Genomic DNA, 18,625 nt, shown 5'->3' with positions numbered 1-18,625 from the left:
GGTCATATGGAACACGTCTAGTAGTATTATCAGTATATCAAGGGCTGCTGGAAGAGCGGCGTTCGGTTCATTTTTGCCTTGTCGTATGTGAGGACGCGGGACGCCGGCTTAGCAAATCTTTGAGGTAAGAAGGGCGGGTTAATTGTGTTAATGCGCCAATTCTCTTGTCTTTAATCTCGGAAGCGTTCTTATCTGGTGGCGCTCTGTCTCTGTTTAACTTTAAGGACAGAGACCCATTTCGAGCCGCCTTAAGTAAGGGGCATCGGGAGTCACGCTGTGTCCCTAGCAAGTTTAAAACTGATCAAGATTGTACCGCGTTCCAGGCTTACACCTTTCTATTTTGTGTAAGTATATTCATGTACTTTAAAGATTCGAAAAAGCGAGTCGGAATTACACTTGCAATATGCATTTATGGTAATTTCGCTCTTTATGTTTATTTACAGTCCTCAGCCATAGTGCTGTTTGGAATTAGAAAAACGGAATTTTATAACAGCAACAATATCTTCTTATCAGTAAGTTGCACTTAGTGAGTGTCTTGACTAATAAGTGTTCTATGTTCGTCATTTTGGAACTAGCCAGGGTAACTAATGGCATTTTCACTTTGTCTGTTTATTTACAGCCCTCAGCAATAGCGCTGGACATATTTCAAAAAATTGAATCTATATCAGCAACTACATTTTTATATCAGTAAGTTGCACTGAATGTGAATTTAATTTAAATGGAAATTCGGCTTAACATTTTTGTAGAAATAAGGCCAACTAGTAATCATGTGGCTGTTCATAACTATCTATAGGAGAGCTTATGAGTGCTTTATAAGTGCATTATATGACGGTATAAAACTTTACCATATAAAAACAAGATATAAGTGCTTATTAGTTTAGATTTGTTTCTTATGAATGGGTTAAAATAGATAATGAGAAGCACATCTGTCTCGCTGTAGTTTCAAATTATATCAACTTCAGTGTATCTTTTTAGAATTTATCTTAACATAAATAAATAAGATATATTCATCTTTATGTTTAGGAGAACTTTAGGATAATTTGCAGGTCGAATACCCTAAGAAAAGGATAAGGAGGACATATACCCCTTAAAATATACACTGACTGAAACATTATATCCCTGAGGTAGGTGATGTATTATGCTCCACACTATTGCCACCTCCACTTTGTTTGATTAGAAATGTATGTGTATTCCTTATTTTGATAACTTTTTAACCTGGTCCGAATGTCGTAATACGGTTTAGGAAACCTGTTACATAAAGTGTAGATGCATTGAGGTGTGAACCCCCTGTGAACATTCTATCCAAATGCGGTAGGATAGGTTGAAGATATCTGCCGTTTAATATATGTATATATGCAATGAAATGTAAGGTGTTGTTTAAATCTGGTGACCTACTTTCTTATCATGTTAACATGCCGCTAAATGTCTGTTAAATTGTGCAATGTTATGTGTTTTGTTTTCATGTGCTGTATAATGTTGGAAGCAATGCTATAGTGGGTGTTCAAATATAGAATAGGACATTTCATTTTTGGTTTTTTTTTAAATAATTGTATCTTTGAAATTAAATTGGATTTGTGGCCTGTTATAATTTAGACCAATCTCATTTAAATTCACAGAATTGTTGGGAAACAGATATACATATATCCTGATGAAGGCGGTCAAACTTTGCTCATACCGCCGAAACGCGTCGATGCTCAAGGAGTGAATGTGGATTAGAAAACTAAGGAAAATTCGAAATAATTTTGGTGTTTGAATTTAGTCCTTTTTCCTGTAACTCCTTTTTTATTGGAATGTTTTTGTTTATTATTGTTACGTCCTGTGTTTGTTTCCCAATTTTTAATGAACAGAATGTATGTCAATAAATTGTATTAATGCTTTGATCTTATTACAGTGTTTTCACGTTTTTGGATTTCCATTTTTTCATTGCTTCTATGTTATGCCTATGTACTAGTTAGTTTATTGTTTGTAAGTACCTTTGTATTAATGTTCACTTGCCCAAAGGGAATTCCTTTTTTGATTTGATTAAAGACCCACAGGCGGTGGCAGATGAATTTGAGTATTATCGGGGGTTTATGAGGACGGGAATGATTTTACGGAACAAGACAATGGAGAAATGATTAAAGATATTGTCATGCCATTCCTTTCAGACGAGGATAGGAGCTTTCTTGACTCTGCTATTACAGATGATGAAGTCGCTCAGGCTATACAGCAAGTTAACTCCGGCAAGGCCTCTTTTCCCGAACGGAATACCTATCGAGTTGTATAAGCTGAAGGCCAACAGAGTAGCACCGTATCTCCGCGCCATGTTTCTCGAGAGCCGAGAAAAAGGAGAGCTCCCATATTATCAGCGGGTGGCCAATATAGCTGTTATTCATAAGCAAGCTAAGCCTAAGACATGTTGCTCCTCCTACAGGCCCATATCGCTCCTCAATGTAGAGCCCAAGGTCCTGGCCAAGCTCCTTGCTACCAGATTAGTGAAGGTGATAACAACCCTGATCCATCCGGACCAACCCGGTTTTATGCCGCGGCGCAGCACAGCGTTGAATCTGCGTCGGCTGCATGGCGTACTTGGAGGGGCCTCAAGACTTGGGGAACCGGCGGTCCTGGTGTCTTTGGATGCCACAATGGCATTCGATAGAGTGGAATGGCCATATTTATTTGCGGTTTTGACCAAGCTGGGTTTCGGTGATGAGTTTGTGAGTTGGGTGCGCTTACTGTATACGAGGCCACTGGCGAGGGTAGTTGTTAACAACAGCAAATCCCAGGACTTCTCCCTTGGAAGAGGTACCAGGTAGGGGTGCCCTCTGTCGCCGCTGCTCTTTGCATTGGCAATGGAAACGTTGGCGGCGTGGGAGCGCTGGACATCACTATACGCGGAGGATAAAATATCGTTATATGCAGATGATGTTCTACTCTATCTTACTAAACCTAAAACCTCCTGCCGGTATTTTCCGGATGTGCTTCAATCCAAAGGGTTTAATAAGTGGGACCTCATTGGAATCACTCAGATTAAGGATGTGTGGGGGAAAGATTCGATGCACACGTTTGACTCGCTTGCAAATCAATATAGTCTCCACCAGAATGAATACTTGCAGTATTTGCAGGTGAGACACCCGTTGTTAGCGAGTGTCTCACCTGCAAATACCCTGAGGGAACGGAACTCCCTGAGGCGTCCCCTCTGGAGGACCGGGTCCTTGATGGTCATATCCCAGACAAGACTATCTCCCTGATATATTGCAAATTAATTAACAACACAGAAGACCCACTGGTTAGGCTCAGGTCACAATGGTGTGCAGATGGCCTTCAAATGGATGATGAGGACTGGACGGAGGCACTATCCTCCCCCAAGGTAGTCGCTGTTCAGATGTTCAGACGAGGCTTCGCCTGGTCCAATTGAAAGTGCTCCACGGAGTTTATGTTACCGGGCCACGGCTCGTGCGAATGGGCAGAGCGCCTAGCGCTGCATGCAGGAGAGAATGTGGAGAAGTGAGCACATTGATGCATATTCTGTGGCACTGTACCTTCGTACAAAGTTACTGGGAGAAGATTCACGAGAAATTGAGAGTTGTGTTGGGTCTGGAAGTACGTATGGAAGTCCGTAGATGCCTCTTGAATGTATGGGAACCGACGGCTCTCAATGATTATCAGAAGCAATGGGTGACGTTGGTGTGCATGGTGGCCAAGCGAAACATCGCGCAGTTGTGGGGCACCAGCCAGCCGCCTCAGGTGCATAAATGGGAAGAAGACCTCGACTGGTGTATGATGAGAGAACGGGCGGTCTATGTTGCCAGAGGCTGCCCTTTGGAAATGGGGGAAGGTATGGGGGGCTTGGAACCAGTATCGTGGAGGCCTTTGTGAATCCCCTAGGGGAGATCCCGATATTACAGCACAGGAATCCCCTTGATCCTAATGTTTTTTCTATTAATTGATTGATCCTGCACAGTGCCCAATGAACCGGAGTGTTGTAATTGATTGCATTCACCTGAGATCTTATTATTTCTTTTTGTATTGTTTTATTCTATAATAAAAAGAGTTAAAAAAAACCCATATGCTTTTATCATTCATGCATTTACAACGAATTTCGTTGTAAAAGCATGCGTGGTAAAAGCATATAAAATGTAATGGTATGCGTTATAAGAGTATTGCGGAGTAAAGGTACTTGCCTTGTAATGGTATGAGGAGTGATGGTATGCGGAGTGAAAATTGCAGAGTGAAGGTGTTTTACCGTCAGCGTTCCTTTATTCCCCATCGGTCTTGCCCTCCGCCACTGTGTCTGTGTGTCTGCCTGCCACGTCCCCTTCCAGCAGGTACTGTCTGTGAAGTGCTCTTATACGGAAGCTGTCGTCTGGCGTCCTTTCCACGGGCCCACTCCTGGGGAAGGAGCATGAATGGACAATTCATCCTCTCCCCCTCCTGTCTCAAGAGTCCAGATGCAGCTGTCGCCATTAGAGACGGCTCCAACCGAGAGTATCCCTGCTCTCAGTGCACTGCTCTTTCAGCTCTCGATGGAGGGGTAGGGCTGTCCCTGGGCCCGTGTCCTCTCTCCTACACTAATTCACTGCCCGCATTGCTAGGCACCAGAAGGCTGCGCTTGGATCGGGTGTGAGTGCAAACTGTGGGTCCAATGTTCTCCTTCTTAACTTTGGGGCAGTGTGTCCACGATCACACAACTCAAAGGTTAAGTGTTTCCGAGATTTCAGAGAATTGTTAATGGAAAATATATCAGAAAGCTACATGAGAAGGTACATTATTAATAAGGAACAATAATATCATGAGTTTTATATAGCTCTTTATAACGGCCAACTCGTGTTTTTCACTACCCTATGTTATATAACTGTTGCCCAATTCATGGTTCTCAATTCACCCACCTCAGATGAATGGAGAAGGGAGTCTGACTTGCCAAGCTTCGAAACTCATAATCTCAAAAAACTGCCTTTCTTAGAAGCAAGCATGAGCAGGTATTACACAAAAGAAATTAAAATAGTTATACATTTTTCAACAAATCATTGTGCGAATGCCCGGCAGAATAACACTGCTACTGGTCCGTTTGCTTCCTGCATATCGTGATTTTTGCCCATCCGATTCCTGCTTGCACTTTATTTTTATTTATTTATTTTTTCAATTATTCCAGTGTTGCCCCAGCAGCATCACATTGCTTCCAGAGAGGTTGTTTCTATTGCTTTGCACACCCCTGTGCATAATGTTTTTCTACTTACCCTTCTAAAATGTTCATTCACTATATTGGAATGGTGCACCAAAATTTCAAAGAATATGTCACAACAACTGGCACTGCATCAAGCAGCAGACACACACATAAGCACATAAGGTCAACAATTTTCCAATGCTTTTTTATTATTAAATAGCATCACATTGCTTCCAGAGAGGTTGTTTCTATTGCTTTGCACACCCCTGTGCATAATGTTTTTCTACTTACCCTTCTAAAATGTTCATTCACTATATTGGAATGGTGCACCAAAATTTCAAAGAATATGTCACAACAACTGGCACTGCATCAAGCAGCAGACACACACATAAGCACATAAGGTCAACAATTTTCCAATGCTTTTTTATTATTAAATAGCATTGTGCGATGACCACCCAGGTGTGCGCATACATGATCCTATGTTGTGACTTACCAGTGCCAATTTGTATTTAATTTATTTTTCTAATGCCAATACAAACACGCTCTTGCAGAGCTAACAGCTTTTAAAGGTGAGTACTACAATTGTTGTTTATATTGTGCAACATGCTGCCTTATTCTTTGCTTCTAACAATTTCCAGGCAACAATAAAAATGTCAAGATACCTCTAGTAATTAATGATCCTCAGGTATATCATTCCATTTTCTTTGAAGTAATTCCATTAAAATGTTCGAGGGACTATTTTGCCTGTGATAAGTACACTCTGCCATCACAGGATCATATTCATTTCTTTTTCTTGTATATGCAACCAATAAGAAACCAATCCTTTTTTGGTAAATTGTCTGGCTTTAATGTGCTAAACTGCATTTGTAAATGCTGGTGAATAGATGCATCATTACATCAATCCTTTTACTCATTTATCCATGCATGCATCCATCCATCTTTTCAATCACCCGCAATCCCCAATTTCACTCACACATCTATCCATTAATTCATCCATTTACCTTTCACTCATCCATCCACCTTTTCACTCAGCCTTCCATCCATTCACTCATCCACCCGTCCACCCTTTCATCCAGCCATCCATCTGTCCTCCCTTTTACTCATTCATTCAATCTTTCACTCATCTATCTATCATCCATTTATGAACCTATTCAACGCGTCCATCCATCCAGCCTTTCACCCATACATCCAGCTACTCTTTCACTAATCATCCAACCTTTCATTTATTAATCCATCCAATCCACACCACATAATTCAACAGTAAACCACATAATTCAACTCAACATAATTACACTACACGCCACATACATCCATTCCACACCACAGAAGTCTGCATCATGCCACACAATTCAGAAGGCCACCACATAATTGAGTCATCGAGCATAGCCAATAGGTCACGCCTCTGGGACCTTTTAAGTGTTTAACCATGCAACAGTTGATGTTGTTGCACCAGGGATATTGTGCTGCATAACTAAATACTTATAAGGTCCCAAAAGCGAGACCTATTGGCTATGCCAATGCTTGTTTATGGTTGATATTTCCACAAACATTTCATGCAGCAAAACACAAATGCATTCAGTCTCTCATACCTCACAAAGCACCTATACAGCATATCTTTACACGTTCAAAACAGCTCTGATTTGGGTATGTGGGACACTTTTTTGGCTGTCTTTTTCACTAACGTGGCCACATTAAGGGGCCCATTATGATCGCAGTTTTCCCGCATCCTCCGGGCTGGCGGAAGCCACCGCCGGCCCAGAGGATGCGGGAAAACCGCTGCGGACCCACTAAAGACCCGCCGCCACATTAGGATTGCTGGTGGGTCTTGGTTTCAGTCCGCCGCTTTTCCGCCGCGGTCGGCTTACAGCCGCAGCGGAAAAGCTCTGACATGGTGGCAGTGTCTCTCAGACACCGCCAGACATATTAGGATGGCTTCTAAAACATGCTTTTCCGCGGCGGATTCTCCGCTGTGGAAAAGCATACGGATCTTCACTTCGGGGGCCCGTTGCGGGCCCCCTGGGTGAAGGTTGGGTGGGGGGTGCACATGGGGGGTATCTATGGTACTCCCCTGCATTTACATGCAGAAAGCGGCAGGCACCGCGTGGTGCCTGCCGCTTTCTGCATGTAAATACAATGCATGCCTTTTTAACATTGCGGGGGGTGCAGCTTGAAGCCGCACCCGCCGCAATGGTAAATATAGAGGATGTGACCGCCAGGGTGGCGGTCACATCCTAATTGCACAGGAGGGAACGCCGCAGCACATGCGGATGTTCCCTCCTACTCAGGGCTCGCGGACGGACGCAAGTCCGTCCACGATCGTAATGAGCCCCTTAGTTTGGTACCAAGCCTATTTTCTGCCCCAGTCCGATCTTCTTAGAAGCATGTCCAGGAAAAACAAAAAAGGCACTTCCAAAATGTTGCGAGGAGGGGAAGCCTAAACCAATAGGTTATCTGCTGTAGGGACAGAATACCATTAGTAAAGGCTAGCTAACATATAGATTGATCTCATTATGGCAAGTCTACAAATGACTGGTTTAGGACTATTCCTCACCAGAGCAACTGTGGCCCTCCGTACACCAGGTGAGGACGTAGCATGAACAGGTCACTACCTTCTGTAATTCCCTTGCTGGTGAATACTCTATGCAACTACGGATTCCACACCTTGAGAATAGCCCTAGGAGCCAGACTGGATCTGATTTTTTTTCTAGCAATTCCCTTTGCGCGTTAGTAGGTGGTTTCATGTGACTGGCTCAGCTCTCATGCTAGATGCGAAGTTGAGGTTTCTACATAATAGCGAACTCAGCACACTGATGTCAGCTTCTTCCTGATCTCTGTCTGTGCTGGATGCAGAGTAATTGGAAATCAAATCATACCAGGGTGACGATCTCTAAACGGAAATCTTATTAACACGGACGGAATGTGCCCGTACCACAGAATGGAGGAAAAAATGGGGTCGGTGAGGAATCTTGAGTTAGAGTATTCACCAGAAAGAACGTTATCCAAGGGAAGCAACTTTTCCTTCTGATGGATACTTCTAAATCCAAATTCCTCACCTTGTGGATAAATACATAAACCGTCCCTCCCCAAGTGGTGAATCTGTGGAATGACCCTGACCAGGAAATCCTGCAGGACAGATCAGGCAAAATGCCACCTCCAGCTGGACCTGGCTATACAGGCAGTAGTGCTTTGTGAACATGTTAAATGACGCCCACGTAGCTGCCTGGCAGATGCCCACTACTGGCACAATGCATGACAGTGCAGTGGTAGCAACCTTTGCTCAGGTAAAATGAGATTGAAGACCTTTTGAAGGCAGTTCTTAGCCAAACCAAAACAGATCTTAATTCTTAAGACAATCGATCAGGGGGGTGTTTCCTTTTGCACAGCTCTATTCTTTTTTGCCCAGAGAAACACAAAAAGAGTTGCTCAGGAAACCACCCTTTCTGGAGATTATCAAAGCCTTAAAACATAAGGATCACCTGCACCCATCCCTCCGCATTAAAAGGCTTCTTGCTGAATTGTAGGTCCAACTGCGCTTGCACCACACCAATAAAGCGGAGAGACTCTTGCTCGCTCTTAAACAAAAAGTCTATACAGGGGGAGATAAGGTTGGAGCATGTATGCCACAACGTCTCCGTGCACAGACCACGCGAGCCTACATTGCTAAACGTAATCACCCGGAGAGCACATGGGCTATTTCGGAGGCTGATAAAAGCAGGGAATTAGAGACCTTCTATAAAGAGCTCTATGCTGAAGCACCTTGCTCTCTTGACGATATCAGTGATTTTCTAGACTCCTGCCCTTGAGAACCTATTGATGCCCACCAAGCAAAATTACTGGAAGACCCTATCACCCACTATGAAATTGCTAAGGCCCTGAAACAACTTCCATTCTGCAAAACGCCGGGCCCGGATGGCCTCCCGGTCACTTTTTACCGGGTCTTCTACCCACAACTATGGGCACATTTGCTAGATCTTTTTAATATCTTTACAGATCTCTCTGGTCTTACTCCAACGGTGTCTGAAGCTGAGGTTGTACTTATCCCTAAGTCAGGGAAAGACCATTCCCTGCCTGCGTCATATCGCCCTATTGCTTTTTTAAATACAGACGCCAAGATCTACACCAAAATTCTAACGAACCGCCTGGAACCTCATCTTCAGGCTCTTATTGATACTGATCAGGTGGGATTCATCCGCCAGCGACAAGAGGCTGATAATATACGTCCGATAGCCCACCTGGTGGAGAAAGCATGCTATAGAAACATCCCTGCCTATCTGGTGTCCCTTGATGCTGAGAAAGCTTTCAATCGAGTGGACTGGGGTTTCCTCAGGGAGATTTTGCAGAGGGTGGGACTGGGCTCAGTGATGATATCTAAAATAAAGGCACGCTATGCGGGGCCTACCACTCTTATTCGCTTCACTGGGCGTCTCACTGACCCTATCTCCCTCCATCGTGCACCAGGCTGGGATGCCCCTTATCTCCGTTATTGTTCGCCTTGGTGGTAGAACCTCTGGCCATCGCCATACGCTGCAACCAGAATATACGGGGTATCCCTATGGGAGGTTTCGAACACAAAGCTTCTCTCTTTGCTGATGACCTCCTCCTTTCGCTTTCCTCCCCCTCCTCCTCTACCTCCCTACCTGCGGTAGCTACTGTCCTGCAGTCTTTCAAGGTGTTGTCAGGATACCAGATTAATTTTACCAAGTCCCATGCCCTTAATCTAACCTTCAGACTGAAGAGGTCCAAGGCCTGTAGGAGCTGATTCCAATACAGTGGAAGGACAAATCGATTAGATACTTGGGGCTAGATCTTACTCCTATGCTCTCGACAGGGACTTTGGCCAATTGGCCCAGTTATAGACACGCTATCCTGGAGAAATGACATAGATGGAAGAGCCTTCCTCTTTTATGGCTTGGTCGCATCAACACCATTAAAATGTCTTAGCTCCCTAAGATACTAAGGGGCAGATGTATCATCCGTTTTTTTTGTCGCAAACGCTGCGATTTGGAAAATAGCAGCGTTTGCGACAAAAAAACGGGAATTGGAATGTATCATTCAAAAAGCCTCGCAATATTAAGGAATCGCTAATTTAGCGATTCCTTAACATTGCGAGGCTTTTAAGAAATAGCAAATTGCGATTTGATATTTGAAATGTATCAAGCATTTCAGTGTTGCGATTTTTGACTAAGAATTCGCAAATTACCATCAACTTGTAGTTGGTGGTAACTTGCGAATTCTTTTCAAAAAGCACTTTTTTTAAATTCTAAAGGTGCCATATGACGCTCATACATGCCCTTAGGGCATGTATGTGCGCCATATGCGTACACATATCAAATTCAGGGGTGCAGCAGGGTGTCCTTAAGACACCCTTGCACCCTTGAAATTATTCACAATTTGCGATTAGCTAATTGCTAATCGCAAATTGAGTATAGTTTTACATTCATTCCTATGGGCCTCCTGGCCCATAGAAATTAATGGGAAATTATTCCTTAATTGCGATTAGCAATTTGCTAATCGCAATTAAGGAATTCTAAGGAATCGCTAATAAATAGCGAAATTCTACATACATACCATTTTGCACTTCTCAAATAGCGATTCCTTAACAATCGCTATTTGAGAAGTGCAAAATGGTATCTTGATACATCTGCCCCTAAATCTCTTTCAGTTCCTCCCCACTGCAACACTACAAACTGATATTCTGGCCCTACAACGGGATTTCACCAAATGTATATGGGGGAACTACAGACCACGCTTCTCCAACAGGATTTTGATGCTGCCGCCGGATCAGGGAGGACTGGTGTGTCCTAATCTTCTGGAATACTGTTGTGCTTGCGATCTTCGGTACATATTGGAGTGGGTGGTTCGCGAGAGCGAAAAACATTGGTGTAATTTAGATCTGGTGGTCTCCTGTAGACCCTTATGGGACTTTTCCTGGCTCCCGCGCAGGGCTCAGCCTCGCAGTGGGTACCTAGCTACCCCTATAAAGACAGACTTGGAGACCTGGAATACGCTATCGATACCCCAAGGCCTGACTACATTCCCCTCCCCAAACACGCCTATAGCCCGGAACCCTCTGTTTCCTCCCGCCATACAGCCACAGGCATTTCTTGCGTGAACTGATGGTGAAAGCTGAGTCATTCAGGATCTTTTTTCACGGTGACAGATGCCTTAAGTTTGATCAATGCAGACAGGCTTTTCGCCTTACGGAAGGGGCACAACTGCAATATTACCAGTTGTGTCACTGGCTCCATTCCCAGACTTTCACTCAAGGGGCCTCTAGACAACTTACTGCTTTTGAATCCGTGGTGGGCAAATTTGAGGGCTCAAAGGGTTTGATCTCTCATACGCATTTCGTACTGCAGCACTCCCAGAGCCCTATACCCCATGGATATCAAACACGATGTGCTTCAGATTTGGCAGAGGATATACCGCCAGAGGACTGGGACTGAATATGGCGGGATATACTGAAAATATATCAGAGTACGCTGCAGTGCGAATCAGCGTATAAGATAATGATGAGATGGTATCACACCCGACCCACTTATACCAAATGTTTCCAAATTTCCCCCCCGACCTGCTGTAGGTGCCAGGAAAATAGAGGAGACTTTATTCATATTTGGTGGTCATGCCCACAACTCGCAAAGTTTTGGAAGGAGGTCCTCAGCCAAACCAAGCAGATAGTGGGGTTTCCTATCCCTTCTGCACCAATGGTTACTCTACTAGGCATTAAGCCTTTAACACTGACTGCAATGACACACATGGACTGGCGCTTCATTTTACATTTGCTAGGGGCAGCTAGACAGTCCATTGCTTTATGTTGGAAGAAACCACACCCTCCCCCATTCCACCTGGTTCATACTTTTGTGTGGAATGATGTAGCCCTTGAATTACTCACTGCTCGAATTAACCACACAGATGCCAAATTCACTCGAATCTGGAAGCCCCTTATACACTACTTTACCATGACTAGACACTCCAGACTGGTCCCACCTTCCTGCGCACTCTACAACTGTTTGAGGACTTGCTCGAACCATACTCCAGGGGCGGGAAACCAGAATCCCCAGAAGGGTCCACTTAGGCTAGAGGGCTTCCTCTATTCCCTCCCGATGACTTTGCCATTCTTATGGAGACTGTACCCCCTCAGCTCATCCTCTCCTTCCTCCCTTCTTCTTTGAGCGTGTTTTAGTTTTTTCTTCTTTCTCTCTTTTTCTTCTCCAAGTTCCATATGCACAACACTGTTGCCAGCTCCCCGCTGCCTACGTAGTTTAAAGGGTCCCAAGAGCAGAGCATAACATGTTTATTTTGATTCGTCCCACATGGCTAGCAACTAATGTTTTCATTGCTTTATCAACGGTAGAACTCCATACATTGACTGAGATACTCCGGGCTTCTTTACAGTGTTTTTAGCTCCTTGCAGGAATGTGCACTCTCCAAAGATAACTTGGGATAGGGGGGATACTACCATCTGCCCCTTTCTACCTCCCTAAAGTTCCATGAGACCAATCCAGTGAAGTATGAGATGGGAATGATTCTGTAGTGTATGCTTTTTTTACAATGTCATATTATGTAACGTGGATAACGGCCTTGCTTGGTGATTCTTCTTATATGGGACGTGGGTCCTCAGTTTGTCTGATCTTCGTTGTATTGTTCTATAATCAGTAAACAGAATTTGAAGGGAAAAAAAGAATAGCTACTCATCCAACTCTATTTTTCACCCAGAGAAAACCAAAAAGAGCTGATTATCCACACACTGTTCCTTGGTATGATCAATTTAGAAACCCAGGGCTCTCTTTGGATGAAGGTAATGTCGGATATCTTTCTCTTTAGATGGATGAATTGGTGCAAAGAATTTGGAAGGTGATAGACTGTCCTATGTGGAAATGTGTCATGACCTTTGGTAAGAGTGCTGCTTTTGTCCGGAGTACCAGCTTATCTAGGAAGAAGGTGATATACAGCAGAAGGACGAAGAGCACTTGTATCTCACTCAAGCGACAAGCTGCATGAGGTATGAGGTCTTCAGCATGAGGAGGCAGATTTATTTAGAAAGTGCAATACAGACCACCAGAGTGGCTTCTTGATGGTGAGATAAAATAGAACTATCTGCAGTGCAGTGCACTCACTTTACTTAAACAGGAAAGATGTAACTGCTTTCCTGAAAGACAACTGACAAAACGGTCACTGACAATGGCCAGTCAATTTTAATGATAGTAAGCTTGAGACGCTGAATGGGCAATTAAAATACTTAGTCACTGTACCAGGGCTCCAGAAAAAATGAGGGATTTTGAGAAACACCTGAATATTAAACCAAGTCTCCCGGTAACAAATAAAAATAATTAAGCGATATGTAAAGAGAACTATCCCTCTCCTACAGAGCAGCAAATATTTTGGAGAACAAAATCAAAGTGAACAGGCACTGATAAAAGGCTTCCCTCCGGGTGCGGAGGGTGTTAACTAATGGTTCTTCATAGAAAACTAGCTTCAGAAATTAGTGGAGGTTGTCCCAGAAGACATTTGCTTTGTGTCACTCAGATGTTGTACACAAGCCATTGTGGCTGTGATCCCAGAATTTTTCAGCTTGGATCCTTTCTACTTGGATTCCGCCCATACATTTTTTTGGTATCCTTGAATCCTTCTGGCCACTTTTGTACGGGACCAGTACCTTCTGGAAATTTGTAGGCCACTGTTGCTATGACCCCAGGGACTTACAGTTTGGATCTTGCGTGTAAATTATTCCGGAGCCGTCAATTCACTAGGCCACCGTGTACTGGACTGGTTCCCTTTCTACCAATACCAAGAGAAGACTTTTTGGAACAAGAGCCCTGAATTCCTCATGGGGACCACATAGGATGCACCTAGGAATTAATTCCTGCTCTGCCTTACGACACATCCAGATACTTGGTGCTCACTGGTTTGTCCTGATGATGACCCAAAAAACTTTTTTTATTTTAATTTGTTTTTATTGAAGCCAGAGCTAAAAAGGAAATACAAAATACAAATCACATCTGAGTCAGTATAAAATTATAAATCCTCAACCTATTTCACACTCTATAACACTTTATAAAAATGATGATAAGAAGTCATTCATATATTTACACAATAAAAAGCAGTAGATAAGATCCAAGACCACATCCCATCTCACTGCAACTTAGCAGCTTAACAACAGTTTCTATCGTCTCCTCTAGCTATTAATTAATCAAAGTTGGTACCCCCAAATTTTATTGAATTTCCTAAGGCCCCCAATTCGTACAGCATAAGTGTATTCACTTTTCTTAACCCTTCTCATCTTCTGACCCCACTCCTGGACCGAGGGAATCAGATCCGAACGCCATTTTTGTAATAAGAGTGATCTTGCAGGAGGAGCTACGACACCAAGTAAGATGGCCGCATAGTCTCCCGGGTCCGCCGACCTCCGTCCTACGCTCTACTATCCTGCCACCTATCCTGATTTCCTGCCCCGAATCCGTGTGTGTGACCCGATTTGCACTCTGATGATGTGATCCCAGAGTTTCTCCGACATCGTGGAGCGGAGTAACGTCGAGGACTGGTTTGAGGCCTAACCCAGCCGAGAAGCCGGGGTCTCGAGTGCTGGCCTAGCCGGGTCCGAGTTGAACAACAGCGGACTGTTGAATGCGGTTGGGTCCGGTCTCTGGAACATTCGGAATTTTGGGATTGCTCTGCTACCATCTGCTGCCTGGTGCTCTATAGGAGGTGAGGTGACGAGTGACGCACGGTGCTGTGTTGCGGGGGTCCTGGACCGGGGGTCCGGCATCCATATCGCCGGTGCCCCTTGGGTTGGAATCTCACTACGCGCTACTGCACGCTAACAGACTGTCCCTCATGGCTTATTCCTGCTCCGCCTAATCTTCCCCCGGAGAAGGCGCCTCTCCGTGGGGACCACCATGCCTGAGGAAAAATGGAGGCTGACGGAGCAGGCTCAAAGTGGCCCGTCATTGCGGACGGTGCTGGAGGCCCTTGTGGCACTTCAGGAGACTGTTAAAGCTCAGACCTGCAGCCTGTTGTTGGCGGCAGAAGGATTGAGACCGGATCCTGACTCGACGCCCGAGACCCGGCGGCCAGCTCGCCTTTCGATTGATGCCCCGGTGGCGTACTTAGACCCGGCGCTGGAAGCTGTATTTGCCCCTCTCGCAGTGGAGCTACCCGAAAGTACTGTGCTTGGTGACTCAATTAATCTGTTGGAATCCCCGGTTTTGCAACTGTCGGAACATTTACATGCTGTCCCACCTTCGGTTCCTTTTAATTGGTATGGTGAACTGTTTTGGACGGTGTCGACCCCAGTCGGTCTATCAAGATGGCGGATGGGATAAAGCCTGGCTTTTCACTCGCCCCCACTTCATAGCTTGCGATATTGTATGGCACCTGATCCTTCTATCTTATATTATAAAATGAAACCTTTTGTATCCTGTTTCCAATTTGATATGTCTTCCAACCAGTACGCATTGTGGATGTAGCGATTGTACTCCCCGGGAGGCTGGGTCTGAAGTTTTGATCGTAGTATTGTGTTGCAATTGCTTAGCGGCCAACCCTGGGGGTTGTAGGCCCGTGTTTGTATCTGGTTGAAAATGTCAAATAAAGGTTTTCCAAAAAAAAAAAAAAGAGTGATCTTGCAATTGCCATTGCTATATACAAAATCTAGGGCCAGATGTAGGTAATTCATATTTACCGACTCTTAAATACCGAATTTTACTGATTCGGTATTTAAGAGTCTGTAAATATGAAGGGGGGTGATGTAGGTATTACAGATTCTGTAAATACCGAATCGTTAAGATTCGGTATTTACAGAATCTGTAAATACCGAATCGGTATTGCCCACTGATTCCTATGGGCCTTAAAGCCCATAGGAATCAATGGGCAATACCGATTCGGTAATTACAGAATCGGTAAATACCGAATTTTGCAAGGGTGCAGGGGGTGTCACTTTGACACCCTCTGGCACCCCAAAAATAGGCATGTGTGCCATGAGGCACACAGACATGCCCTATGGGCATGTCTGTCTGTCACATGGCTAGGTGTGCATGCACACATGTGCATGCACAGCTGAATTCGGTATTTTAACACCCAATTGGATTGGGTGGTAAAATACCGAATTTGTAGGGCCTTTGGGACTCAGAAGAGTCCCACCTACATCTGGGAATTACCGAATCGGTAAAAATACCGATTTGGTATTTTACAGATTCTGTAAATTTACCGATTCGGTAAATTTACAGAATCTGTCAAATCTGGCCCCCTACATCTCAAGATGCCAAATACCGGTCGGAAACGGACGAATTCGGCCGTTTCCGACCGGTATTTGCCACCTACATCGGGCCCCTAGTCACTGACTCTGTAAAAGGACGATCAGGGTCAAAACCGAATAAAATTAGCCTATCATTAACTTCCAGCTGAAAATTACATTCCTGTTCCAGCTGCGCAAACACCTCTACCCAATAAACATTAATTTTTGGACAATCCAGCATAATATGTGACCAGTTGGCAGATGGATGATTCATACATCGGAAACATTGAGAAGACTGGTTGGCATACATCTTTGACAGGGAGGCGGGAGTTCGATACAACAACCATTTGCTACAAAATAGCATCCTGCGCCAATTTGACCCTCTCAAAGTATTGAAATTTAGCCTGTTAATGTTTGTCCAAATATGGGGAGAAATTTCGCAGTTCTCATGTTCTGTCCATTTCTTAATAGCTTTCGACTCAAGGTCCCCCCCCTTTACATTAGCTAAATATTTCTTCCAGGCACCTGGTTTCCTGTTTGATGCTTTTACTAATAATTCCTCCACCAACTGATTTTGATCTATAAAAGAAGCAACATTTATTTCAACAAGGTATTTATATAAAATACCATAAGAATGAGTTAGGATAAAATCATTAGCCATAGATTGGAGCATTTCTACAACTGTCACCTGTAGGAAGGTAGATATCTGACTATGGTTACCCCCAACTTTTGCCTAGTGTTTAGCTGGTTTTCGACATAGTTGGCCTGGGATCCTGCTATCCAGGACCCCAGGCTTCCTGCTCTCTCTGTTAAAATGGACTCCATGTACCTTAGGTACATATCTAATTGGATACTGGGTCTCCTTATCAGTCCCTGTACAGTGTACCTTAGGTAACCAGGGCATAGGTGCACTCAGGGCCTACCAGGGACTGCAGCATGTATTATGCCACCCCTGGCTGTCCATCCAAATCTGACACAACTGGCTGATCAATCAGCTGGGGCAAGGTGGTGTAATCACCCTTTGCTTTAGATATAGTATACCTATATCTAACCCTAAAATGGACACATATACTCATAAGTCACTCCTATGGCAGTCCTTAACAATCCTGGAGGCAGAGTGCTTGGAATTATGTGAGATAGTGCTCTGGCATGAGCTGAGCTTGTCTACAGCTTTCGGAACCAAGTCCTATAGCTGTTTCCATGATAACGCTATACCATATACTCTTAAGTGCATTATAACCTCGCGGTTATTGCTAACTTTGGCATAGCATTATCAAAACATGTTGAGTAAGGTGTCATACGAATTGGAATACTACCCTCTCGCCAGTTCTGGCGACGGGGGTAGCATTCCACCCTTCTAGAGGGACACGACATGTATGTAACTGTGAACAACGGTTAAAGTTAATTCGAGCCTCAGCATCACAAAATGGATGCTGACACCACAGACACAAGTCTGACCTCCTGCTGCTGGGAGTCCTTCCAGCGAGGGAGGCTTGGACAAAGGGTTTCCTGCCTAGGGAGGTGCTAGCACCACCCCAGACAGGATTTTGTGTATTAGGTAGGACAGGCCTGAAAGGAATGAGACATGCCTGGGGCACACAAGGTGCCCTGTGCATACACCGGTTCAAACCAGTTGCTGGGGCACTCCAGCCCCAGCTCTGGCAGGAAACTGGACAAAGGATAGGGGGTGTAACCACCCCCCTTCCTGGTCCCACCCATAGGAGGGACCTAGTCATAGTACAGACCCCTTTAGGAGAATAAAGGTAGGAGCTGGTCCCATTCCAAATTAGATTATCCTGATTTGAAACTCTACAAGAAGAAACTCTGGACTTCGATGTTCTGCTCCACAGAAGACTGAAGAAATCTCCCTTGTGGGCAAGGAGTGTCCACCCTGCATCTGCAGGCACCATCAAGTGTCTTAGCCGTTCACTTTGTCGTCTTCCCGAATGGATCCAGACTTCAGAGCCCGACGAGACCCGGATTCCCAGACCTCTGCGACCTCTACCTACATCTGCAGCACAGCGCTGAGATCCGTGGGTGCGACGAGACACGTGGGACCGGCCATCTTGGAGAAACTGCACTTCACTTCCAGCACGACTTCAGAGGCATCCTCGAGAAAGTGCTTTGGGGATTGAGAAGCCCCAGCCCCGAGCAGCGCCTGCACAGAAGATCAGCCCTCCAGCATCCACGAGATCTGCGTGGGGCCCTTTTGCTTGATTGCTGCTCGACGCGTTGTCTGGTCACTTGCCGGC

The sequence above is a fragment of the Lissotriton vulgaris genome, chromosome 5 (assembly GCF_964263255.1).
Source record: "Lissotriton vulgaris chromosome 5, aLisVul1.2, whole genome shotgun sequence".
In the NCBI taxonomy this organism is placed as follows: Eukaryota; Metazoa; Chordata; class Amphibia; order Caudata; family Salamandridae; genus Lissotriton; species Lissotriton vulgaris.
This window is presented reverse-complemented; position numbering follows the sequence as displayed.